At 43.2% G+C, this 26,476-nt stretch overlaps 1 pseudogene; it reads right to left on the minus strand.

The window, feature by feature from the left end:
- Window positions 1-257: 257 nt before the first annotated feature.
- Window positions 258-26,476, minus strand: part of LOC135203612 (zinc finger protein 678-like) — a 37,588-nt pseudogene continuing 11,369 nt past the window's right edge.

Consider the following 26,476-nt stretch of genomic DNA (forward strand, 5'->3'; position numbering starts at 1 on the left):
TACTCACCTCCAGATTTAGAGAGACCACTTTCATGGCTAGGTTTCATCTTTCCAACTGAGGGAGTCTGTCAGCACATTGAGGCTCCCTGAGGAAAAACCTTGATGTAACAATAATACTTTGCCAAGCCTGGAGAAAGATCTTTATTGCTAGCAGGTACATTGAAGGTGATCTCGCATCACCCTCATTTTAAAGGTAGGTCAACTCTGACAACTCTGCTTAGCAAATACATAAAGCCCCAGGGATGCTGCATTCAACTTCAAGAGATGGGTGTGGTTCTTGAACTCATCTCTTTCTCAGAGACCTGCCAGCCAGTGCTACCCCAAAAAGTTGGCCCCATGTGTTGAACCATAGCACTTGGCTCTGTAGACAACAGAACCATGGTGGTTGTGTCACACTCCTCTCTACTTGGATAGGCCAGTTTGTTAACTGGCCATCTGGTCTGTATCAAAAGAGAAATTGCTAGAAGCTTTCTGTACCCACAACTATTAGCTTTGAGCATAATTCTTCGTGGTTAATTACTCTTCTCATGCAACACGAAATTCATGAACAGGAAGAAAAGAATCTCCAGGATCTATTCTCCAAGAGTGACTACAAGTGGTATCACTTGGAACTAAATTCTAGCAAGCAGTGAGTGCAGCATGAATAAGCTCATCGTGTTGTGAAATGGTTTCACTATCTGTAGTGGCTTGCATGGTGCAAAGTTTGTGAATTTGCCAAGCAGACATTAGCAGTAACAATATTGACAACTAGAGCGCTTCAGTGTGTAGTTGGTATGGTGTTGGCGCGCCACCTCAGTGGCCACGAGTTCGATTCTCGAGCATTCCATTGAGGAGTGAGAGAGTGTATTTCTGGTGATAGAAGTTCACTCGCGGTGTGGTTCGGAAGTCACGAAAAGTCGTTGGCCCCGTTGCTGAATAACCACTGGTTTCATGCAACGTAATAACACCATACAAACAAACATTGACAGCTGGTTAACATATAATTTGTAAACCATCAGGAGATGAGGCCTCTTTCAAAAACAAGCTAAGCTGCTAAGAGCTTTCCAGTTAGATCTTGCAGATTCTTTTCCATCTTCTGCTGGAGTTGAATCAACACGCTCTTAATTTTGCTAAGTCCAGAACCTTTCACTTCTGACTTCGTTGTTCCTGAGCTTGTAGAAAGTACAGAAGAACTCTTGGACACAGGAGGCACCACATTCTTGGAGTTCTGAGACCCCGCTGACACTGCCTGTTTTCTGTGTCATAAAAATTCTACCGAGTCCCTACAAATGTCACAGGTAAAATAAAGAGAGCATAATTGACCACTGGAAGCAATGCGAACTAAGAGGGAACTTTTGTTGCTAGCATTAAAGCTCCAGCACTGATTACCAGGAGTTCCCATACACCAGTCATGAAGCGATAGTGTAAAAGTTGTAATGCTGAAAACAGTATAAATGAATAATAACACCAACTTGCCTGTTATTGGGCTACTCTTCATTTTGCTTGCAAACTCATTACGCGTGTACAACCAAGGCAAAGTAAAACAGAAATATTCTTTGCAAACCAGTACAAGGTAGCATTGAGGTTCATGTCAATTAAATACTTAAGTATTTCCCATTACTTTTTTGTTACTTCTTATGAACGAGTACAGTATTCTGTGGATGCTTGAATTTCAATTCAATGGTCCCTTTGGTGGCCTTGTTCCATATGAATAGGGTTCATCATCTAATTAATAATAATAATAATAATAATAATAATATAATAATATAATAAGAATAATAATAATAATAATAATAATAATAATAGTAAATAATATATAATAATGTCTTATTGAATGAATATTGCTGCATTCCAACTTGTAAATAGTCTTCTCTATTTTTCTAATAATAGCTTTGTCTCTGCTACTAACTACAACTGGCGAGTATTGCGCCGATATTACTCATCAGGACGGAGTCAATTTCAGGGATAATGGTTACAAATTTATTTATTTGTCACAGTAAATGAACAAATAGATCAAAAATATAAGTTGATCTAGTAGCCAACATTTCTCTCGGTATCAGCCGAGCATGATCCACGGCAGTGGGTCGGAGCAGACTGTATGTGCTGGCAAGATCTACTCAATATATAGTGGCAGGTCAGCAGGGGGTCAACCGCTAGCTGCATTTTCATTGGCTGGTGGCACAATGCACTCCTGCTATTGGTTGAAGGAAGTTTTCTTCAAGACGCTTCTTGTCGTCGAATGTCGCGCTGTTGCAGCCTAGCAGACTGTCGAGGCTGCAACAGCGCGACCTTCAACGACGAGAAGCGTCTTGAAGAAAACTTCCTTCAACCAATAGCAGGAGCACATTGTGCCACCAGCCAATGAAAACGCAGCTAGCAGTTGACCCCCTGCTGACCTGCCGCTATATATTGAGTAGATATGTGCCGCACTAGCAACACACCTGATGACAACAGACCACAACACCCTTCACTATGGAAGAACTAAACAGTGCACTCAGCAAGGGGAAAAGAGACACAGCCCCTGGAGCAGATGCAATCACTTACAGCATGCTGAGACACATGGGAGACCCTGCCAAACAGGTATATCTACTCCTGGTAAACAGGACATATGCAGAGCACACCAGGCCAAAGAAATGGCAACAGCAAGACACACAACCAATACCTAAGCCGAAAGAGGAAGGCGCATATAGGCCGATATCCCTCATCAGCTGCACTGAAAAGGTTGCAGAAAGAATGGTTCTGAACAGACTACTATGGAAAGCAGGGCCCCTACATCATAGGCTCTATGCCTATAGGGAAGGAGTAGGCACCCATGAGTGCCTTACAGATGTGCTAAGTGCCATAAATGGCAGAAAATCCATAGTGGTCTTCTTAGATCTAGAAAAGGCATATGAATTAGCCAATGCAGGCAACCTCCTCTCCTCCCTAGTCAGAAGAGGATCAAGGCAACCTGCTTACATGGACAAAAGGATACATGCAAGACAGAGAAGCAAGAGTAGTGTTCCAAGGCAGAATGTCAGAATACTACTCTCTTGAAAACGGCACTCCACAGGGGGGAATTCTAAGCCCCTTCTTATTCAATGTCCTTATGGAAAATGTAGCCTGTCTCGAGCTACCACAAGGAGTAGAGGTCTTCATATATGCTGACGATGTTTGCATCGTCAGCTCCGGCCCTCAAAGACAGCTCCAGAAATGCAAGAAGCCTTGCAAAAACTTGAGGACAAGTGCACACAACTGGGACTCAAAATCAACAGAATAAGACAAAAGCCATGGCAATAAAACATGATCAAAATCCACCCAACCTTCTACTGAAAGGAGATGTCATAGACTGGGTGGATAGCTACACATATCTGGGAGTCTGCATTGCAGATTCACTATCTCCTGAGAAGCAAATACAGCTCCTCCAAGCCAAAACAAAAATAGGGCTTAATGCCCTAAGAAAATCACATCATTGCAAGAAGGTGCGACATACCACCTGCTCAGGAGGTTCTACATACAAACCATCAGAGCACAAGTAGAATACGCAGCACCAGTCCTGACAAATCTCAGAAAGGGATCAACAGCAGAGGCTGGAAGTCATCCAAAACAACGCAATGAGACTCATACTTGAGCCCCAATGTGGACAAGAATTTGTCTCTTGAGGGCAGAGACACAACTGCAGTCTCTCAAGCACAGGATAGCCAAAGAAATATTGCCATTCTGTGCAAAAACCATCAGAAACGACAGAAATGGACCACACAAAAACAAAATGCAAGCGTGTATAAACTTGCACGAAGAACTAGACCCGCCAAAAAACCTATGCGGGCAGTATACTCCAGACACTGAGAGAACTGGGTATGCAGGACACAGTGAAACACATAACAAAGGATGTCCACATGAGGGATACCAAAAACCACCTCCCTGGGTCGAAGACCCAATCCGGTATAACTTCACAATACTACCGGCAAACAAAGCACTGTGCACAGCAGCACAAATGAAAACTGCAGCAGAAGAAGCAATCGGGAACACAGCAGCTGAAAACATATATTACACTGATGGCTCAGTTGACACAGAAGCTCCAGCAACTGCAGCAGCAGTGGCTGCCCAAGACTTCAAAGGAAGCTGGAGGCTATCCAACAATGCCTCCATACTACAAGCGGAACTAATTGGCAATCGTTTAAAGCCTTAGAAAATTCCAATTTAAAAGAAGGACACACAACAGTGCATATTGACTCCAAAGGAGCAATACTCGCTATCAAAGCGACAAATCCAAAAGAAAATGTGACACTGATAACAGCCATAAAATCATTGGCCAATTCACATCAAGCTGCTGGCAGGAGAGTCACACTAAACTGGATACCCAGCCATGTGGGAATCCAGGGAAATGATGAAGCTGACTTCCTTGCCAAAAGTGCCCTCAGCTGCAGTACAGTAGCATAAAAGTGCAACCATCCATAACACACCTAAAGGAAATGGCAAAAAGCTATGCCAAACATCCAAGAAGAGAGTGAAGTACGACGTCACTACCTAACAAGAGTCAAGGACGTCCAAGTGGTATGTGGATGTCACAAATCTAACGCCGCATGACATCACAAGCAAACCACTAGAAAACTCTCAGTCATCACACACAGATTAAGGCTAGGATACCTCTGCACCTGGCAAATGATAGGAAATGAGGGCAGGCTATGTCAGTACTGTGACGGAGAGGCAATCCAGCCCCTCGAACACTACCTACTAGACTGCCCAGAGACACAATCTTACAGATCAAACCTAACTGAAATAGAGCTGACACCGGCACAGATCACCAGACACATCTTAAAAACAAATAACTAGGGACATATGGGAATCTCCTAATGTCTCACCCACCTCCCAGGTAAAAGGATGAAATCACACGGCATTTCTCCATAGGACACATGGGAATCTCCTAGTGTCTTGTAAATCAAAAAAAAAAAAAACAATGAAAGCCACACAAAGCACAAACCCTCTACTTCACTGGTTGCAATGGGAGTCATAAACATCTGGGAGCATATGTATAAGTGTGAGTATGCATGAACATGTATATATACTATAATACTTGCTTAATGTTGGTTTGATATATATTGCAATATTTTCAGATGCTACACACATGTATATATATTGCGCCTAAAATGTTTATAGGTAACTCCTTCTTTCCCTCAAACTAAAACTCGCTTCCGTTCTTCCTACTCAGCACTCTTCAGCTAGGCTGAGTCTCACTGCTATAAAACTTTCTCTCCTACTGATGGGTACCGTAAGGTTCAAAGGGGTTGCAATCCTGCCTGTCACCTATCTCCTTTCCAAAACTAACCGCCAAAGCAGCTGTTTTTTGTATCTTTACAGATATTCCAGTTACGGGCTGCTCTAGGAGCAAGAGCCCGTGCCAGCACAAGGCTGGCTTAATCTCCAACAACAACAACAACAACACCTACAGTCTGCTCCGACCCACTGCCGTGATCATGCTCGGATGATACCGAGAGAAACGTTGGCCACTAGATCAACTTATATTTTGATCTATTTGTTCATTTACTGTGACAAATAAATAAATTTGTAACCATTATCCCTGAAATTGACTCCTCCTGATGAGTAATATCGGCGCAATACTCGCCAATTGTAGCAGCAGAGAGAAAGCTATTATTAGAAAATAGAGAAGACTATTTACAAGTTGAATGCAGCTGATGCAGCAATATCTTTCAATAAGACTTGTTTGAAAGAGGGTCTCCTTCCAAATAATAATAATAATAACAGTAATCAATAGAAATTAATTTGTTCTCCACTAGAATGTTTTCCAAAGCTACCACTATGCTAAATGCTAACCTTTAATAAAAGAAATCAAATCAATATGAGACAAGATTCATGATGCAACGATTCTGAATAGAAAGGGTAACCAACAAATACCCCTATCAAAAGCAGATACTGTTTGCATATTGAGAAATAACCAAAAGAATGCAAGTGTCAGAGGGTATTGACATTTAAAGGATGAAAGCAAACATGACCGATAACTTGTAACGAGGAACTTCAGTGAATCATAATTGCTTCTAATGTAAAGTTTCTGATGACTGAGACTACAGATGGCTCAAAAATGGACACAAAGAGTGATGACGAGTTTTCACTACTAGGGCCATTCAGGGACGTGTCATGAACAGACTTCTTCACGGACACAGACGGAGATTATTTCTGCTATGCAAAAGACTGACAAAAAGTCATTAGCTTAAAATGACACAAGTAACATGTAATATATATTAGACTGCCAATGTCGGTGATGCATTTAAAATTTCCTGCCAATATGTTGCCTGCTTTTCCATTGTCATGACTTCAGTTCCCATTCTTAAATGCAGCATGCCTTGGAGAATTCACAGAGTTCCTGTTCATTTTTCAGAGCTCTTGCCATATTATTCGAACAGATAATTTTCTAAACTGTGCAGAGTCTGTTGTATACCAGTTTCCCAAATTTCTTAAGTGAAATAGTCATGTGTTTTCCATAGACAGATCTTTCATTTAGGGTGTCTAGTTCTCCTTACAGTACTACTCTTATTTCCTTTTTTTATTTTTGCTTTATAGTGTATCAGAAAACAAGGATATTTTGTGCTTTGTACAGCGTACATACTGTGGAATGGGATTAATCAGCAGCATTCATAAAGAATTTTAGTAATAGAATTGTTACTAACTATGATCTCTCATAATTCAGTGTTTAATTTATACATATTTTAAGTTGCCAATTACAGGCAGTCCCCCCCCTTGGCTTATGACATTCCAAGGTTACAGCACTTTTCAATTATATTTATCAGAAATTATTTCCAGGTTTACGACATATGTTCCAGGGTTATGGCACTTACAATGCTGATCTGGAAGAAGAAATGACTCAAAAAATGCAAAATAATGATATTGTTATAATATAATAAAGTTTCATACATACTTACCTAGCAGATATATACTACATAGCTAAGACTCCGTCGTCCCCGACAGAAATTCAAATTTCGCGCACTCGCTACAGGTAGGTTCAGGTGATCTACCGGCCTGCCCTGGGCGGCAAGACTATAACCATTCCCGTTTTTCTACTCATATATTGTTTCTCTTCCACCTGTCTCCTTGCGGGGAGGCTGGGTGGGCCCTAATCGTATATATCTGCCAGGGTAAGTATGTATGAAACTTTATTGTATTATAACAATATCATTTTCATACAATCACTTACCTGTCAGATATATACATAGCTGATTGGCACCCTTCGGTGGAGGGTAAGAGACAGCTACTACTGGAATAGACGGGTAAACAACATCTGTTGTAGGTATAAAGAAAAACCTTGGTTCCTACCTGATAGGTGGTAGACTTCGTGGGTGTTTTGCCCAGTAGTCTGCTCACCTCAGAAACTTTAGCGAGATATGTGATCTATGGCCAAGAATTCTTGTGGAACTGCCGAAAGGGGTCTTATCCACTTACTCGGCAGAGCCTGAAAGGACTTTGTCAATGGGTGCTGATCCACTTATATGACAACACACCTTATTAAGGAGCACACAACCAATCCCGACCACCTGATCCTAACCACCATGTTAGTATTAAAAATTGCTCCGAGTTATCCCCAAACTCTTCGCAACAACCGTAACTCAAACCAAATTGCACACGCACACAATAATTTTCCAAAAAAAAAAAGATACTCATCTACTAAAGATATCACAAGAGTTCCTTACTGAACGGAAGTGACTGGCCGCCTGTGCGGTATCTGCACTTGTTCAGCAGAAAGTCTAGAACATATCTATTAGACTTAAGTAGTAAAAATTAAGGATTGTTGTTAGCTCCTGTACCCAGGATTGTGCCCGCAGACACAAAAGGACCTAAGGAAAAACATTTTTCATAGGTCACACGCACGTCCTTCAAATAGTGAGAAGCAAACACAGAATTACATCTCCAATATGTCGCTTCCAAGATATTCTTCAGTGACATATTTCTCTGAAAAGAGAGAGACGTCGCCACTGCTCTCACTTCATGAGCTCTTACTCTCAGGAGTTTGAAAGAATCATCTGTGCAAGCCTTATGAGCGTCCGTAATTACGTTCCTGACAAAAAAGGCTAAGCATTCTTAGACATAGGTCTTGATGGATCCTTCACTGAGCACCAAAGACCTTGTTTAGAACCTCCCAACTGTTTCTTTTCTGTAAGTAAAACTTTAACGCCCTTACTGGGCAAAGAGACCTCTCCGGTTCCCTGCCGACGAGACCCGATAATCCTTTTACCTCGAAGTTTCTCGGCCAGGGATTCGAAGGATTTTCATTCTTCGCCAAGAATAATTCCTTGAAGGAACAGAATGGCTGAATCTATATTGAACCCGACTTTGTCACTAAGGGCGTGCAGTTCACTAACTCTTTTCCGCCGTCGCCAGTGACAAAAGAAATAAACATTTTCTCGTTATATCACGAAACGAGCCAATGTAGGGGTTCAAATCTCTCTGAAGACAAGAACTTCAGCACTAAACGTCTAGATTCCAGTTAGGGGGAGAAGTAATCTTAGACTTCTTGGTCTCAAAAGACCTAATCAGATCATGTAGATCTTTATCGTTTCCCAAATCTAGGCCTCTATTCCTAAAGACGGCCGATAGCATACTCCTATGCCCTTTATCGTGGCTACGGAGAGACGCGATTCTTCTCTCAGAAAATAACAGAAAATCAGCTATTTCTGTTACAGAGGTACTGGAGGAGGACAACTTCTTCGACTTACACCACCTTCTAAAAACTTCCCACTTGGATTGGTAAACCCGGATAGTGGAAGTTCCTCCGGGCTCTAGCAATCGAGCTTGCTGCTTTGCTAGAAAAGCCTCTCGCTCTGACAAGTCTTTCGATAGTCCGAAAGGCAGTCCAGAGCGAGAGCGGGGAGGTTTTGATGAAACCTCTCGAAGTGTGGGTTGTCTGAGAAGATCCTTCCTTTGTGGAAGGGCTCTGGGGAAGTCTACTATCCACTCCAGCACCTCTGGGAACCACTCTTGAGCTGGCCAAAAGGGGCTATCAGGGTCATTCTTGTCCCCATTTGAAGTCACAAACTTCCTGAGCACGTTGCCCCAGAATCTTGAATGGGGGAAATGCGTAAACGTCTACCTGAGACCAATCTAGCAGGAAGGCGTCTACTGCTAGAGCTCTGGGGTCTTCCACTACTGAACAGAAGACTTCCAGTCTCTTCGAGAGGAACGTGGCAAAGAGGTCGACCATGAGGAGTCCCCAAAGAGACCAGAGATTGCGGCAAACGTCTGAGTGGAGGGTCATATTCGGTATGAAGGACCTGGTTCCTCCTGCTCAGCCTGTCCGCTCTCACGTTCCTTACTCCCTGAACGAACCTCGTCAATAGAGAGATGTTCCTTTGCGATGTCCACAACAGCAGGTCTCTTGCGAGTTCGTAAAGGCATACGAGTGAGTACCGTCCTTGCTTCCGAATGTATGCAAGGGCGGTTGTATTGTCCGCATTCACTTGTACTATTTTTGTTGCTCACTAACGGTTCGAAGCTCTTTAGAGCTAGGTGTACAGCCAACAGTTTTCTTTGCAGTTTATGTGCCAGGACACTTGAAGAGCATTCCAAGTGCCTGACACCTCTCTCTTTCCAAGGTTGCTCCCCAACCTTTTTCCGACGCGTCGGAAAACAATACAAGGTTTGGGCTCTATATTTCCAGGGAAGTACCCTTGTTTTTCCCTCAGTGGGAGTAACCACCGATTCTAAATGGCGTTTCATCAGAACTGGAATGGGAAAACTGTCCGAGAGGAGTCCTGTCTTCATGTTTCCACGAACTTCTGAGGAAGAACTGAAGAGGACGGAGATGAAGTCTTCCTAGATGAAGAACTGTTCGAGCGAGGAAAGGGTCCCTAATAGGCTCAACCATTCCCATCGCCGAAGTACGTTCCTTCCTTAGGAAGAGAGAGACTTTTCCTAAACCTCTCGTTAGTCTCTCTTGAGAAGGAAATACTCGAAAACCCCGAGAATCCATCCGAATCCCAGATAGACCAAGTTCTGGTCTGGGGATCAGTTGGGACTTCTCGAGGTTCACGAGTAATCCTAAGGTCTTTATCAGGTTTAGTGTCACAGTTCAGGTCCTCCAAACACTGTCTCTCTGACTTTGCTCTGATAAGCCAGTCGTCTAGGTACAGAGAAATACTGATTCCTTTCAGATGAAGCCATCTCGCCACATTTTTCATAAGGCTCGTGAAAACCTGAGGCGCCGTAGACAGGCCGAAACACAAGGCTCTGAATTGGAAGATCCTTCCCCCCGTCATGAACGGAGGTATTTCTTCTTCGACGAAGGATGGATCGGACGTGAAAATAGGCGTCCTGGAGATCCAGAGACACCATCCAATCCCTTGGCGAAGAGCCGCAAGGACTGAAGCAGAGGTTTCCATGGAGAACTTCTGTTTCTGAACAAACTTGTTTTTCAGAGCGCTGACATCCAGAACTGGTCTCAGCCCCCGAGGCTTTCACAACCAAGAAAAGACGATTGTAAAACCTGGGGAGCTTTGATCCAGCACTAGTTTCTATAGCTCTCTTGTCCACATCTGATCCACCATTTGTTGAAGAGTATCTTTCAACACAGGGTCCTTGTAATTGGCGGACAATTCCCTCGGGAGTTTGACGTCAGGGAGGATTGTCCCCACAGGAAAGGAATGAGGTATCCCTTCTGAAGCACAGACTCGACCAAGCGTCTGTGTCTATGAGAGTCCAGGCTTCCGCAAATCCCCGGAGCCTGGCACCTACTGGTGTTTGGAGGAGCGCCACTTCACTTTCCCCTTTTAAAGGGGCGGAACGAGGCTCGACCTCTCTTCTCGGATCGTTTTCCTTTTAGCGGTAACTCTAGCGGGAGGGCCTCCTCGAAAGGGCCGAACAGGAGTAGACACCCCTTTCTTTTCTCCCACCATCATTGGTCTCTTCTTCCTGGAAGATTGTAGGAGAAGATCCTGTGTCGCTTTCTCCGTCAGAGATCGGGAAATATCCCTCACCAACTGTGAGGGAAACAGAAAGTCAGACCTAGGGGCGAATAACAGGCTGCTCTTTGCGAATGGGATACTGCTTTCGTCAAGAAAGCGCTAAAAACAGATCTCTTCTTCAAGAGACCTGCTCCAAATAAGGAAGAAACTTCCCCTGAGCCGTCCTGTACCGCCTTGTCAATACAGGACAAAATTGCAAGGAGTACGTCCGGCTCTAGCCCTTCAGGGGCATGAGCCTTCTTGGACATCACCCCAAGGGACCAATCTAGGAAGTTAAAGACTTCTAGAATGTGAAAAGTCCCTTGAGGAGATGATCCAACCATCTGAAAGACCCCAAGTTAATCGTTAGCAGTGTTGAAGGCTATGTTCTCCTGGATTGCATCTACCAGACTGGAAAAGTCAGCTTACAGCCGAAGCTGGGAGAGTGAGACCCATATTCTCCCCAGTCTGGTACCAAATCCCTCTCTTGCCCGTAAGTCTAGCGGGAGGCATGCAAAACACTGTCCTTACTAGCTCTTCTTGGTTAGCATCCAGCTATCCAGCAATTGAAGAGCTCTCTTCATAGAAATCGTCGGTCTCATCTTCAAGAAAGCCGACGATCGTTCGGCGTCTTAAAGCATGAAAAAAGTGAATGAGGCGAGGAGGAGCGGCAGGGATCAATGCATCTCCGTATTCCTGGAGGAGGAGAGCTGTCAAAACTTTGTAGTTAGACAGCCCTTCTCTGCCGTGAGTCTCGTCCTCTGAGTCCTCTTCTAAAATCGGATCAGAAGGAGAGGCCACTTCCCGTTCCGGGTCTTCCTGTCCAAAAACTCTCTCTACGGGAGACAAACTCCTAATAGGAGAGGGGCTAAGAGAGTGTAAAGAGCTCCTATGCTTGGCTGGCTCTTCGTACTTGGCTGGCTCTTCGCGCTTGGCTGGAGCCTCGCGCTTGGCTGGCGCCTCGCGCCTGGCTGGCGTCTCGCGCCTGGCTGACTCCTCGCGCTTGGCTGGCGCCTCGCGCCTGGCAGGATCCTCGCGCCTGGCTGGCGTCTCGCGCCTGGCTGACTCCTCGCGCTTGGCTGGCGCCTCGCGCCTGACTGATGCCTCGCGCCTCTCAAAACTCTCGCGCCTGACTGACGCTTTGCGCCTGGTTGGAGTCTCGCGCCTTTCTGGTGCCACATCCTTGTATGTAAGATGCTTGTCTGGCGCCTCGCGCTTGGCTGAATCCTCACGCCTGGTTGTTTACCGCTTCGCGCATCGGCTGAAGCTGCTGGTCTGGCAGACGTATCCCATCTGGGAATATCCTCGCGCCTGTAAAGCGTTTCTCGCTTGTCTGACGCTCTAATCCTAGAAGACGCTTCTCGTCTGTAGGAAGCCTCGCGCTTGTCTGGCGAATCAAAATCGTCCAAAGAGTCTCTATCCGAGTAAATCTCAAAAGACTCACGTCCCACAGGAGCCTCACTCCTGGCGGGAGAAGGAAGACGAGTCTTCTTGACCGGAAGTCTCACGTCTTTCTTACGAGGAGGATCCTTCGAAAGGACTCCTACCAAGGCGGATAGCTGTTCCTGCACCGCCAAAATGATCCTCTTGGAAGCCTCTCCTGCGTCTTCTTGAACGGGAGAGGGAGACCTCGAAGGAGTTTTGCCCACATCATGGGACGTCAAAACCCTCTTCGCCTTCTTGATGGAAGGAGGCGCTTCTTCCGAAAAGCGTTCTGGGCTTGAATCCAACACAGGATCTCTCCAGTGCCTTTTCAGGGGCCTGGACAAGTCCGAATCCTTCCACCCTCGTTTAGGAGAGGGAGAAGCGGACGAAGAGAAGCACTCTCTGAGGACGCTTTTCCTATAGCGGTCCTGAGCAGTCTGTCTATTTACAGAGCCTGCCTGAAGGGACGCCTGACCGGGGGGAATCTCCACAACCTCCGTACGGCTTTCGACTTTCCTTCCTCCTCTGGGCTTGGGAGCTTGGAAGAGGTCTAGGCCTGGGAGCGTCGCAGAGACGGTCAGACGCCCCCTCCACAACACTGGGGACACTCACTTCACTATAATCACTTTCACAGTCCTTACCTTTCATGTAGGCCATTTTGGATCTCATCCTGTGAAGAGTAGCTTTCAGTTCAGCAATTTCCGAGGCCGAATCTGAATGTAAAGCCAGTGAGGGCCCTGATACAGAATTAGAATCATAATTAAGAGAAGAGTTAGAATTATCCAAAGGCTCAATAGGCCTTGTACTACTACCCGCAATCTTAGATGCAGCCCTTCTGACTCTATCCCTTTCTAACTTCTTCAAGTAAGAAGTTAGAGTCTTCCATTCCTCAACATTCAACCTCTCACACTCATGACAGGTGTTAGAAATAGAACAATCAAAACCCCTACATTTGCGACATACAGTGTGAGGATCAAACCGAAGCTTTCGGTATCCTCACCTTGCAGCCTACATTCACACACATTCTCACACAACCACTTGAATCGACATTCTTGAAGAAAAATCAAAAGCAAGTCCAAATCCAGTCCACAGTAGCGAATGCCAAAACAACGATCCAGGTACGTCACCAAAAGTCCACAAAAAGATGATCAATTGTCTAGAAAAGCGAATTCCAGTCAAGAGTGGCAGCAACGATGTTGATAGCACCGGCGACAGAAAATATGCATAGAAAACGGGAATGGTTCCTAGTCCTGCCGCCCAGGGCAGGCCGGTAGATCACCTGACCTACCTGTAGCGAGTGGCGCGAAATTTGAATTTCTGTCGGGGACGACGGAGTCTTAGCTATGTATATATCTGACAGGTAAGTTGATTGTATGAAAATTAATATTTGAAGGGTTTTTTTATGAAAAAATGCAATAAGAATGCAGATTACATACTTTTTAATGCACCCAAAGCATTAAAAATGATATTGTTAGAATACAATAAAGTTTTGTACATACTTACCCGGCAGATATATACTTAGCTTATGTCCTCTGACGTCCGACAGAAATTCGAATTTCGCGGCACACGCTGCAGGTAGGTCAGGTGATCTACCCCCTGCCGCTGGGTGGCAGGAATAGGAACCGTTCTCGTTCTAGAACCAGATTTTCTCTTCCACCTGTCTCCTGAGGGGAGGCTGGGTGGGCCATTCATCGTATATATCTGCCGGGTAAGTATGTACAAAACTTTATTGTATTCTAACAATATCATTTTTGTACATGCAATTCTTCCCCGGCAGATATATACTTAGCTGGATTGACACCCTTGGTGGTGGGTAAGAGACACTATTTACTGAATAGACAGGTAAACAACATACGTTGTAGGTAATAATAATAAAAACCTTGGTTCCTACTTGTTCAGGTGAAGATTCCATGGCTAATGCCTAGGAATTTGCTTCGCCTCAAAGAGCTCAGCGAGGATGTGACCTATGGCTAAGAGTTCTTGTGGGTCTGTCGATGGGGTCTTATCCATTTATTCGACAGAGCCTCTTACATGACAATATGCCTATGCCTAGTGGCATAATTAAGGAGCACAACACGTCCCGATCCCGATCACCTGATCCTAAACACGAGGGTTAGTGCTTAAGTTGAAAAGAGTTATCCCCAAACTCCTTTCAAACAACCCAACCCGAAAAAACACGACGTTAACTAAAATTTAACTCACTAGTTAAGGATCAGTATCGGCTCCCTATCCAGCAATGTATCCGCAGACACGTATCAACCAAGAGAGAGGATCTCTCGTAGGTTATCTTGACATCCTTCGGATATGGGAAGTCAACACAGAGTTGCATCTCCCGTATGTGACAGCTAATATGTCCTATGACATATTGTTAAGGAAAGAACAAGATACAGAAAAGCTCGCACTTCATGCGCTTCTAATTCTTCTCAGCTGTTTGAAGGAATCATCAATGACTTGTCAAGTGCTTAGGAGATCACATTGTCTCCAAGAAGGCCAGGGCATTCTTTGATATAGATCTCTTCTGGGTGAAGCCTGGAGCCTGCTAGCGCCTCGCGCCTGGCTGCCTTGCGCCTGAATGGCGCCTAGAGCCTGGCTGGAGCCTCGCACCTGGCTGCGCCTCGCGCCTGGCTGGCGCCTCGCGCCTGGCTGGCGCCTGATTGGCTCCTCCCTCCTGGCTAGCGCCTCGCGCCTGGCTGGAGCCTTGCGTCTGGCTGGCGCCCTGCGCCTGGAGCTTGGCAGAAGACTTCATGATTACTGTCTATGAGTCTGCATGCCTCAAAGATTTCAGCGAGGTAGGGACCTATGACTGACAAACCCTTCTGGATCATGTCAATGGGGCTAGCCCGCTTACACGACAGAGCCTTCTCGGATCGTGCCAATGGGGGCTGACCCACTTACATGGCAGAGCCTTACCTGTATCATATCAATGGGGACTAGCCCTCTTACATGACAGAGCTTTAGGTTTCTCTTTACTGGAAGGAGCCTTGCGCCTGGATGGATCCTCAATCCTGACTGGAGCCTAGCCTTGAAGGAGCCTGGCACCTGGATGGCGCCTGGCTGGCTTCTAGAGCCTGGCTGGCTTCTAGAGCCTGGCTGGCTCCTAGAGCCTGGCTGGCTCCTAGAGCCTGGCTGGCTCCTAGAGCCTGGCTGGCTCCTAGAGCCTGGCTGGCTCCTAGAGCCTGGCTGGCTCCTAGAGCCTGGCTGGCGCCTCGCGCCTGGCTTGGCTCCTCCACACTTGCTGGAGCTTCGAGCTTGGAAGAGTCTCTAGGCTGTCTGGCGATGTCCACATCGGACACTCTTATATCTGTCCGATTTGTTTCGCCTCTGGCGCATTTGCGCCAGGTTGGAGGCCCGCTCCTTCTCATATCCGCCATGACAGAGTTCCTTGGAACTGTCCGCTCTGGCGTTTTTTTCGCCTGTATTGGCATTTGGCGCTTGGCTGGCGCTACACAAAAAAAAAAATTGTCCAGAGTCCTGAACAACCACATAGTTTTATCAGGAGACTGGAGAAGGGTGGAAGAATTCTTCCCCTTTGAGCTTTTGGCCCCTGGCAAGGGGAGGTGATTTTAGTCAGCTACACCCAGTAGACGACAGGATATCTAACAATACGAGAGAGAAGAGTCTTCCTCCGAGGAGGATCCTTCATGAACACTTCTTTTGCTAACGAGATCTCTTCTTACATGTTGATGAGGTTCCTCGTTGCAGAATCTTCCCTATCCTTGCCCGAAGGAAGGGAAGGAGTCTGGAAGTCGAAGGAGACTCTGAGCTGAAATTGGGGGGGGAAACGTAACCCTGATTTCTAGCTCTTATTGTATTCTTCTGAAGACCTTCTGGAAGCATTTTGAGCCCTCATCGCACCCCGAAGACTCTGTAGGCAAACGTTTAAACCATCTCTTCTTCTGTAGATGAAAATGTAAGTACCCTGCCTGGGCAACTAAACTTCTATCTGAAAGCGTTGCGTCAGGAATAGAGGATTTAGTTCTTTTGCCAGACATACTATGCTGGCAAGAACCCATTGCCGAGTCTCCATTGAATCTGATGCGAGATTCCAATGCACAAAAAATTCACTTGTCTTTCTTGGTCGTTTAGGGCTAAGAGAAAACAAAGAATTCCTTCATAAACTTCCTCAAAGAAGTTTGATGAGGAGCAGTTCCATTTTGTCGGAACACGGAATCTGTGGCCACAAAAAAAAATTCCATTCGAAGTACATGATATCCTACTCTTGTCGTATTGCGGTATCGTATAGATCCCGAAGATCTTAATCCTCTGTTATCTCTAATTCCCCTTGTAGAGACAGAGTATAGCCTTTTACTGCGTTCTTTGATAGCAGATATATACATAGGTGATTTCCCTCTGAAAGTGAAGAAAAAACCTCGCTATGTGGTTCACAGAGGTATCGGAAGAGGACAGTTTCCTCATTCCATCTAGCACGATCTGCAGCAATTCTATGTCTTAGCCATGACTATTGTCATTTACCTTGAAAAATCCTCTCATTCATGTCCACTTCTGGTCAGTCTGCACGTGGAAAGACTCAGAGTGGAGAGGTTTTTTTCAGGTCTATTTATAATAGATTCTGATAGAATATCTAGATACTCTTGGAAAGCCTTACGAAACATGCTGTGAGAAGAACGTGACTTCTGTGAATCCAACCTCTCTAAGGCCAAAATGAGGCATTCATCCTCTCTTCCTTTGACGCCCATTTATCTTAATATCTGTTAAGAATTTATAACTAGGGGAAAAAAGACTAAAGTTTATTCCCCTTCTTTAAATTAAAGATGTCGTATATTGCTACCTCTCTTGGTTCGAGGAAAGGAAGCAGTCTATAGGAAGCCTGTTCGTCTTCTACCTTGCGAAGAGATCTATGAAGACTTTCCGCAGGTTCTCAAAACTCTTTTCAATAAATGTTAGACATACGTTAACAGTTATTATCTTCGATCGAGAAGGTTCTCACGGACATGCAAAATCTTGCATCGACCTTTAAGGATCGTTACGTTCCGTGTCCTATCCCAAATAGGTTTCTCTTTTGTTAACGCGAACAGGGGCGAAAAAAGAGATTCTCGATGCTCTTTGCGATATGAGAGAGTCGTGGAATTGGCCTAAGTTGATTACAAAAAAAAAAAATCATTTCATCATTCCTTGTAAGCGAACCCTTTCGATTAAATGGGTACGAAATCAGGAACGAATCTTGCCGTTACCGGAGCCTCCGAGAGGCTACTGGTTTGTTTGTTTGTTTGTATGGTGTTTTTACGTGACTTCCGAAACCACGTCGAGAGTGAACTTCTATCACCAGAAATCCACATCTCTCACTCCTCAATGGAATGGCCGAGAATCAAACCCGCGACCACCGAGGTGAGAAGCAAACACCAAACCAACCACTACTGGACTCTTAGGTTAATAACTCGCTAAAACGAGAAAATATCTTGGATGGTACTTCTGGCGCATTGCGCCAGGCTGGCGCTTCTGGCGCAATTTGCGCCAGGCTGGCGCTTCTGACGCTTTGCGCCAGGCTGGCGCTTCCTTCTAGTTCTTTTAAGGTTATGTGCCAGAAACATCTGTGCCCTTATGGTACCCGACATCCTTCACGTGTTAATTCCGTTCTTAGTAGGAAAAAACTTTTATATACGTAGTATAGTTCATTCAGGGAAACAACTTCGCCACTAAGAGAATGTTTCCCATCCGACTCACCCATCTTCTCTTGAGGCAATATCCGATTCTAAAAAGGTTGTGTGCGTTTCTCGAAAGGATGAGAGAATTATATTATTTCGTGCTCTGCCGTAATAGACTCCTTTATAATACTGTCACATTGTGGTAAACAGCATTAATCTAGGAAACCTTTGTAAGGATACTAGGAATTCTGTAGTTAACCTCGGTATGCGCATAAGACTTGACCATACCGTAGTCTTAAAGTGAATTCTCTTCTACTACATTCATCTTCTCACTAAGCATGTACTCTAATAAGCCATGCTTTCGTAGCATGAGAGCATCATATAATATAGAGTTCCGCTGCGTTAGAATCCTTTAATAATGTTACCTACGGTAAACAGCATTGAAAGGTTGTATATCTTTCTTATTGAAAGCTTCTTAGCAAAAGGCAGACAATATTTTTATTTATGTTTGCTTAACTATCCCCTCAATCCGAGGCTAAAAACCGCGATTGATAGGGGAGAGACACGGTTAGTTATTCCATCCCGCAGGAGAGAGACATGTAACCAACCACTCATGACCGACACCTACATTTTACTGCGTTGGTCAGACTCTAAGGCGCGATAGCAGTCTCCGTTAGCCGTCTGGCCTTACTCTTCCAGAGTTGCCAGTTACTCCATTAAATAAAGGAATCTTATAAAATTATTATCGAACTTCAGGAGTTCTTATTAATGCCATATTTAAGCGAAACAAGACTTCGATAAATCTAGAAAGCTAAGTAGGTGTTGTCTTAACAATCCCTTTAAGCGTAGTCCTTCCTAGGAAATTCCTCGAAGGATACTGATAATTGAGTTGCTCTACAAAGAAGTAACTACGGTATGTGTGATTTGCCATATCGTATTCTCATACAGCAGATACTCTACTACACCTTCTTTCCCTGCCGAGGCAGATAAAGGAAAATTTTTACTGTCTTCGTTCTTTTCGTTAATAGAATGATAGAAAAGAGTATATATATCTCCTTAAGGAAGGAAGTTAATCCAGGAACTCTTTAAACCTTCGTGATTTCCTCATAAATCGCGGAAGAGACAGAATTCCTGTTCGTCTGTAGGGTTTACGGAAGGAAGTAGATATTTCCTATCCGCCATCATACCCAAACAAAAAACCCGTCGATGAGATTCTTATAAGAAAAACTCCCAAAGCGCTTGCCTCTTCATAACGAGGGAAGAGCATGAATGAAGGAGTGTGTCCGCATTACTCAAAGAGGAGCCTCGCGACTGACCTCTCTCTCTTAAGAAGATTTGGGAATATTCTGGCGCCCTGGCTCCTTGCGCCTAGCGCCTGGATAGTTCCGCGCGCCTGGAATGTTTCCGCAGCTAGAAAGGAGACTAGCTCCTGGAACGTTCGCGCCTTGTGGTGGAATGGTCCCGTGCGCCCTGATAGTTCCGAGCGCCTACTAGACCCCCTTTTAGAAAGAGCCTCTTGCCCGGAAACGTTCAATGGAAGGATCGTTCTGATTGCCACTGTACTATAAGGCTCCTTGCTCTAGCCGTCTGTTTTTCTGTTGCAATTTGCGCCAGGCTGGCGCTTCGAAACATATACATTCTTCGTCTTTTCGGATGTAAGATGAAGAGACGCACTTTTTTAAGGATGCCTTTTCAATGGCTATCCTTGGCAGTCTGGGACGCTCTACAGAACCTGCCGAGGGGACGCCTGACCGGTGGGGATTCTCTGAAACCCCCTTACGGCTTTCGAGCATTCTTCTCCCCTGGGCTTGGGAGCTTGAAAGAGGTCTAGGCCTGGGAGCGAGACAGAGCCGATCAGACGCACCCTCCACTGCAATGGGGAACACTAGTAATCACTTCTTACCTTTCAATAGCTCGCATTTTGAGCCACATCATCCTTGTCTTCAAATTGCAATTATGAATTTGAAGTTTCTGCAAAGTAAGAAGGTGATGAGGATGCAACACTACTAGTACTGTTAATACTCTAATTGCTCGTTAGTACGAGTTTCTAAAAAACTTGTTTTAAAAGAAACCTATCTAGTTACATGCTTTACTGACTCCCTCCTAAAGTAGGAAGTCAGTATATTTCCTCAATCAATTCTAACACTTATTACACATATTAATGAATAAATATTAATATTTCCCTTTCTTGCAAACTATGTGAGTGTCTACCGAAAATTTCGGTAGTTACACGTTCATATATTCTTCGAAATTTTCGAAGCCAAATTCATTAAAAAGTTAATAAAAGCGTATGCCGAACCAAAGACCCAGTACTTCCCTGCAAAAGACAGCCCAGAAGATTGATGGCGATGAAAAACGAAAATCAAGTCAGGAGGTAGCAACAACATATGTTGACACTACCGCGACAGAGAAAATCTGGTTCTAGAACGGGAACGGTTCCTATTCCTGCCACCCAGCGGCAGGGGGGTAGATCACCTGACCTACCTGCAGCGTGTGCCGCGAAATTTGAATTTCTGTCGGACGTCAGAGACATAAGCTAAGTATATATCTGCCGGGGAAGTTGCATGTACAAAAATAAGGTTTTCTAAGGATTTTTTTACCATGTCCCAGCTTACGACGATTTTCGGCTTACAATGTGTCTCAAGAACGGAACCCCTGTCGTAAACCCGGGGACTGCCTACCTCTGAATGTTATAGAAAGGGCCATGGATTGTTTTCTTTTTTTTATGGCAAATGCTTGCATACTATTTAACCTATCTATGATAGTCAAAGAACATACATGTATACTGACAGATGTAAGTACCAAGTGCATATAGTATCAAATGTACAGTATTCCTTATAGTTAGAATAAATAATAGTCAGTTGTAGAAAGTTGCAACTATTTATTTGAAAAATCATACAAATATAAAATTTTGTACAGTCTTAACAATATCATCACAGATAAATCAAAAGTTATTGAAAAAGTATTTAACACCTTTTATATAATGTACAAAGTCTCAGTAGTATAAATATTCTTATTAAATATCAAATAATTGACAGAAATCATCTTCATGAAATCAATCATGAATTGCAGTGAGTAGAATCACAAACTTGCATAATGGAATCCATCAGATTCCTAATATTGCACAGTACCACCACTAACCATGTCAAAACCTTGTGTAAATATATACCCTTGTGCAGTGTGTACTGCCTGGGGAATTGGCTGCACAGAATATTCGCACCTGTGACTCCAGGAATAGTTTGGGGAACAGCTTGCACTGCCTGCATTGTCTGGACAGATGCTCCTCCGCTCAGTGCTGTCCACAACACCGGTTAATGGTACTGTCGAGCCTGATTACCTGTGGAAAAATTGAAAAAAAATTGTCATTCTTCACATGCAATCCATCTTTATGTGTAATAATACATAAAAGCGAACAAACAAAAACTTCTTTCAGTTTTCTTCTGAAGATTGAAAAGAAACCCACAAATTCAATTTGTAACTTGTTTACTTCTAAGTATTTACATTTAGTTTTTACTCCACACTCGAGTACTTTCAGGCCCTTCTGTGGCCCATTCTCAAGAGATGTTGGGATGTTAGCCTGGGTCAAGGCCCAGCAGTCTTCTTCAGAAGACTGCTGGGCCTTGACCCAGGCTAACATCCCAACATCTCTTGAGAATGGGCCACAGAAGGGCCTGAAAGTACTCGAGTGTGGAGTAAAAACTAAATGTAAATACTTAGAAGTAACAAGTTACAAATTGAATTTGTGGGTTTCTTTTTCATTATAACATAGTGTCACCAAATTAGGCTCAAGTTCATTGACAACTGGACAGTGAAGCATTGTTGCGAAACAGTGAACTTAAAACATTCAAGAGCCTTCATCTGACATTTGGTAACCTTGTGACATTTTTTCTCTAATGTGTTGACAGCCCAGAATCCAATGTTCAACGCTATAAGTCTGAGGAATTATTTTGTACTAACATGATCAGTAGCTGACTGTAAGACTTTACGTCAACATGGTTATTGGAAGACAAGTTGCAATGAAAGCCATTACTGAGGTTTGTTGCACTTATGCAGTTTTTTGACAGAGGAACATATGGAGATCTCTTCCTCCTGGGACTAAAACAATGGGACTGGACTGATCAAGGATAATGGCTGATTAGGTATCAGTATACAATGACCACAGTTGAGAAATTCATGAAAAGCCATTATGTAGCACACAGATGTCTCCAAACTTTTTTAATATACGGGTCACATATATTTTGCACATCTTTGCTAGCCACAGAAAAATAAGTGTCAGTTTCACATGTTTAATTATTCAAAATAAAGAAAACAGCAGGGCAATTTGAATGTGAAAATGACCACTCCAACGCAATACCAGCACCAGAGAGCTTTAAGTGACTGCTGTTACTAGTAAAACTAGGAGTATACAGCTTTTGATTATTAGCTGCAAGGTGGATGAAACCAAGTGGTGGGCTGAATGTGGCCCCCCGGCCATAGTTTGAAGAACCCTGATCTAGCACATGCCTAGCATATGCAAAAAAGATTGTATAATGCATTTAACAATTATGGAAATGCTTAAACAACATACCTGCACAACATGTCCTATAGACGGTATGTGGCCCTGCATACTGCCCATTACGGGTATTGTTACTGTTTGCTGCCCATTTACAGTTATGTACTGAGGGGTGCTAACCATGCCTCCCCCAACCTGAAAAAGGTATGACAGAGCAATATAATTTATACAAATCATGCGCAAAAATGCAATCTTGAGCAGTCTTAAATTTTCTAACACATTTATAATCAACACAGTTCTTACGACAACAGACTCACGAACCTCTTCCAAAGTTGTTGATGTTACAGCACCTTGTGCTGATGCTAAGGTGAGGCTATTTACTCCGGCAGTTCCCTTCTCTTCCTTCAGGCCTGATGCTGCTGTTGCTATTGCCAAGGGATCTAATACCTGAAGAACAAAAACATCAAACCATTTCATAAACACTTCAGGTTTTGTTTACTGGCAAAGGAAGAGTTCGTGTATAGACCACAATTCAATTTCAGAAGGTTAGCCATCTCTACAGAATTATTATTACAGGCAGTCCCCAGTTATCAGCAGGGCATCCTTTCCTGAGGGGGTGCCGATAAACGAAAACAGCCAATGACCAAAACTCGGCGATTTATGGCGGCAATGACCGGTTATCTGTGCCATAGGCGCCATTATGGCGCCTTTGTTAGGTATGTTATGGCGCCAATAACTGGAACTCGGCCTGTTATGGAGCCATAAGTCGCTGATTTTATGGCGCTAAACGAGCGCCGTAAAACTGGATCACCGATAACCGGGGACTGCCTGTATTATTAAAAAATACTTATAGTAGCAAGTCTTAAAATGGCGGAGGAGATCTAGTTATATAATTGTACATGTATATTTGAAGATAAAACAATAAGGAGCTTTTGGGAATCTGTTCGGTTCCCCAGAAAGCTATCCTTACAGTTTTATCTTCAAATAGATGTACAGTTACATAACTGTGGATTTCTTTCTTCATTATTATTATCATTATCATTATTACCTACATCATTTATTTGGACACCGACTTATTTTTAACTCCTAAAGGCTGGCCTAATGGTTCTTTTTTTTTGTTTTTGTTTTGTTTTTGGTACTAAAATTTAAAGCCTATTCAACACAGTTAACTTATCTTCTTTAAGAATTTATTAACTGAATAGACCAAATCAATGAAGATTCTGACTATATTAAACTACTGACTTGTTTTTTCAAAAACTAGACATAAGCCAACAGTTGATGTTTGTACAATCCCATAAAAATGTTAGCTCTGACAAAAGTTCTCTGCATAAACAGACTATAAATTAGTCTAGTACAATTTGTATTACTTTATATGGACATCAATCATGGCATGACAATGAAACTACTGTTTATCTAAAATATGTTGTTGATTTAAGAATAAAGTTCTATGATGTAAATATTAAGATCCAGTTGGCAGGATGGTCAGAAATGATACCATAAGGGAAATTACAGGAGTTCCATGTACAAATTACAAAATGATAAAAGGAAGATGAAGATGATGGTTTGGACATGTCCTTTGTATAACCGATGGGAGAACAGTAGATGACATAGTCAGCTGAGGTCATGTGAGCTCCATAAGATTTGAGCAACCAAGACTACTAGGAAGAGAATAATAAGAAGAGGCTGGAGATGAAGGAGATTGGTGGACCATAGAACATGGAAAGACATGGGTGGCAGAATTCAATAAGAGCCTTTGCAACATAGTGTTGGAAGGAATTCTGATGGTAGTTACGATGAATAACAAACTTAGCTGCAAAATGTAGAATATAGAATTTAAGCCAAAGGCCAAGCACTGGGACCTATGGGGTCATTCAGCGCTGAAGCGTCTTAAGGCAGAACCATTGTAAACTGGGTGTTGTCTGTATATGCATTTGCAATTTCCATGACACTTACCATACCTTTATTATCCTTACTAATCAGGATAGCATAAAATATTTCAAGATAGCGTAAAATATATTATCTTACCTGTGTCACCTGCGTAAGATTTGTATTAGAGGTACTTGTATGGTTGTTTGTCACCACAGTCACAGCAACTTTGTCGCACAATTTGTCATGGATCTTTCTGTAAATGGGCAAAGTCATGAAATTCTTGTACAGGATCAAAAAGTATAACGTATGAATGTTGAATAACACTGGAAAGTACATATATATTTTTGCAAAAACATGGTAATGATTCATGGCAAAGATGAAGCTATTGATGGAATCTAACTGGCAATGATTTAATTATATTCAGCATGAACGCACCAAAAAAAAAAGGCCTGTTTGGTCTTTTAATTTGCTTGGCAAGCTTCCAAAAGATAGTGCTGAGATGAGCAAAATACAAGATGCTTCCAAAAGATAATGCTGAGATGAGCAAAATACAAGATAAGTTTATGGATGACCCATTTGTTCATACTCAACTACTAACCTTCATTCTTTACATAGCAGCTAAATCCCCATGTAAGGAACTTCATATTTGTATGTTAGGAAACATAGAAGTTACTTTACACACATACACAACTTTGTTCTTTACATGGTGATCTGGCCTATATGTAAAGTTAAGTATATCTTTGCCAGACCACTGAGCTGATTAACAGCTCTCCTAGGACTGGCCCAAAGGGATAGATATTTTTTACATGGCTAGGAACCCACTGGTTACCTAGCAACAGGACCTACAGCTTATTGTGAGATCCAAACCACCGTATATCGAAAAATTAATTTCTATCACCAGAAATAAATTCCTCTGATTCCGCGTAGGTTAGAAAAAATAAAATTACTTTTGAAATTTGCTATTTTATCACAGGGAGATATAACTACGGTACTTACTTCACATGTAGTTTAAGATCCCAGGCCCCAGCATACGTTTTAGAGCAATAAGAACACCTGTACCGTCTATCTCCTCTGTGACGACTCATGTGTTCGTCCAACTTGGTTTTGCTAACAAAGCCTCGGACACACACCTGGCACTGGAACGGACGCTCTCCTGGTAGCAAATATTGTCAAGATGATGCATCAGTCATTAAAACAGTAAGGCAACTGACAAATAAGTCAAAAAAGAAAAAAAAATAAACAAACTGGAATAAAACCAATTACAATTTCTACACTTCTTTATATATTAAGAAAGAAAAATACAATAAACATCAGTTCAAATACAGCAAAGAAACGTCAACATTCAAATACCTGTATGTATCCTCTCGTGAAATTTTAACTTTTCTTTCCGCATGAATTTCTTTTTACAGAAGGTGCACTCAAATCTCTTAATATCATTGTGAACTTCCATATGTGCCATTAGTGAATTCTGCGTCATGAATTTGTTACCACATATCTGAAAGACAAAAACCTCATTCCAACATAGTATTCCTCTTACAGGGTTAAGAATAAAAGTACTTGAAAGAACATTGAAAGATGTAATTAAGTAAAAACAGAGATAGCCTGTGCATGCACACATTACTCCTAAACCCCCAATAAGGAACCTGCCTCACTTTTTTGTGTGACCTTTGGCCTAAAGAATTCAGCAGGGAGTCAGGAACTTTGTAATAGGTTTGCAGGAAAAAACTAATTTTGAATTGTAAGAGTTTTGTTCCATATCCAAATGCATTCTTCACTTTAGCACAAGTCCCAATTGATGTGGGAATATTCAAGAAGCTAAACTGGCTTCTGCTCAACAAATATTTTAACTGCCTCCTTGATTCCTCAGATGCGCTACGTTGGTCATATTGTCGATCATTATTCCTAATACCTTACTTTTCACATGATGAACAAAGGCTTCAAGACCTACACTGTTTGCATCTCTTTAGTTGAAGTGTTACTCTTTGCACTATGGGAACTACGTCTCTATTTAAGGCTTAAAACCCAGCTGCTGGGTTCCCATTCTTGATTTAATTCATACTTAAGGAGAGGCCTCTGGAGGAGGCACCAGGGATACTCTGGTCATGCATATACTATACCATTATAGGCCCTTCCAAACATCGTCCACTATGGTAGGACAAGATATGAGGCCAGCCACAGAAAAG

Source organism: Macrobrachium nipponense, chromosome 24 (genome assembly GCF_015104395.2).
Source record: "Macrobrachium nipponense isolate FS-2020 chromosome 24, ASM1510439v2, whole genome shotgun sequence".
NCBI lineage: Eukaryota > Metazoa > Arthropoda > Malacostraca > Decapoda > Palaemonidae > Macrobrachium > Macrobrachium nipponense.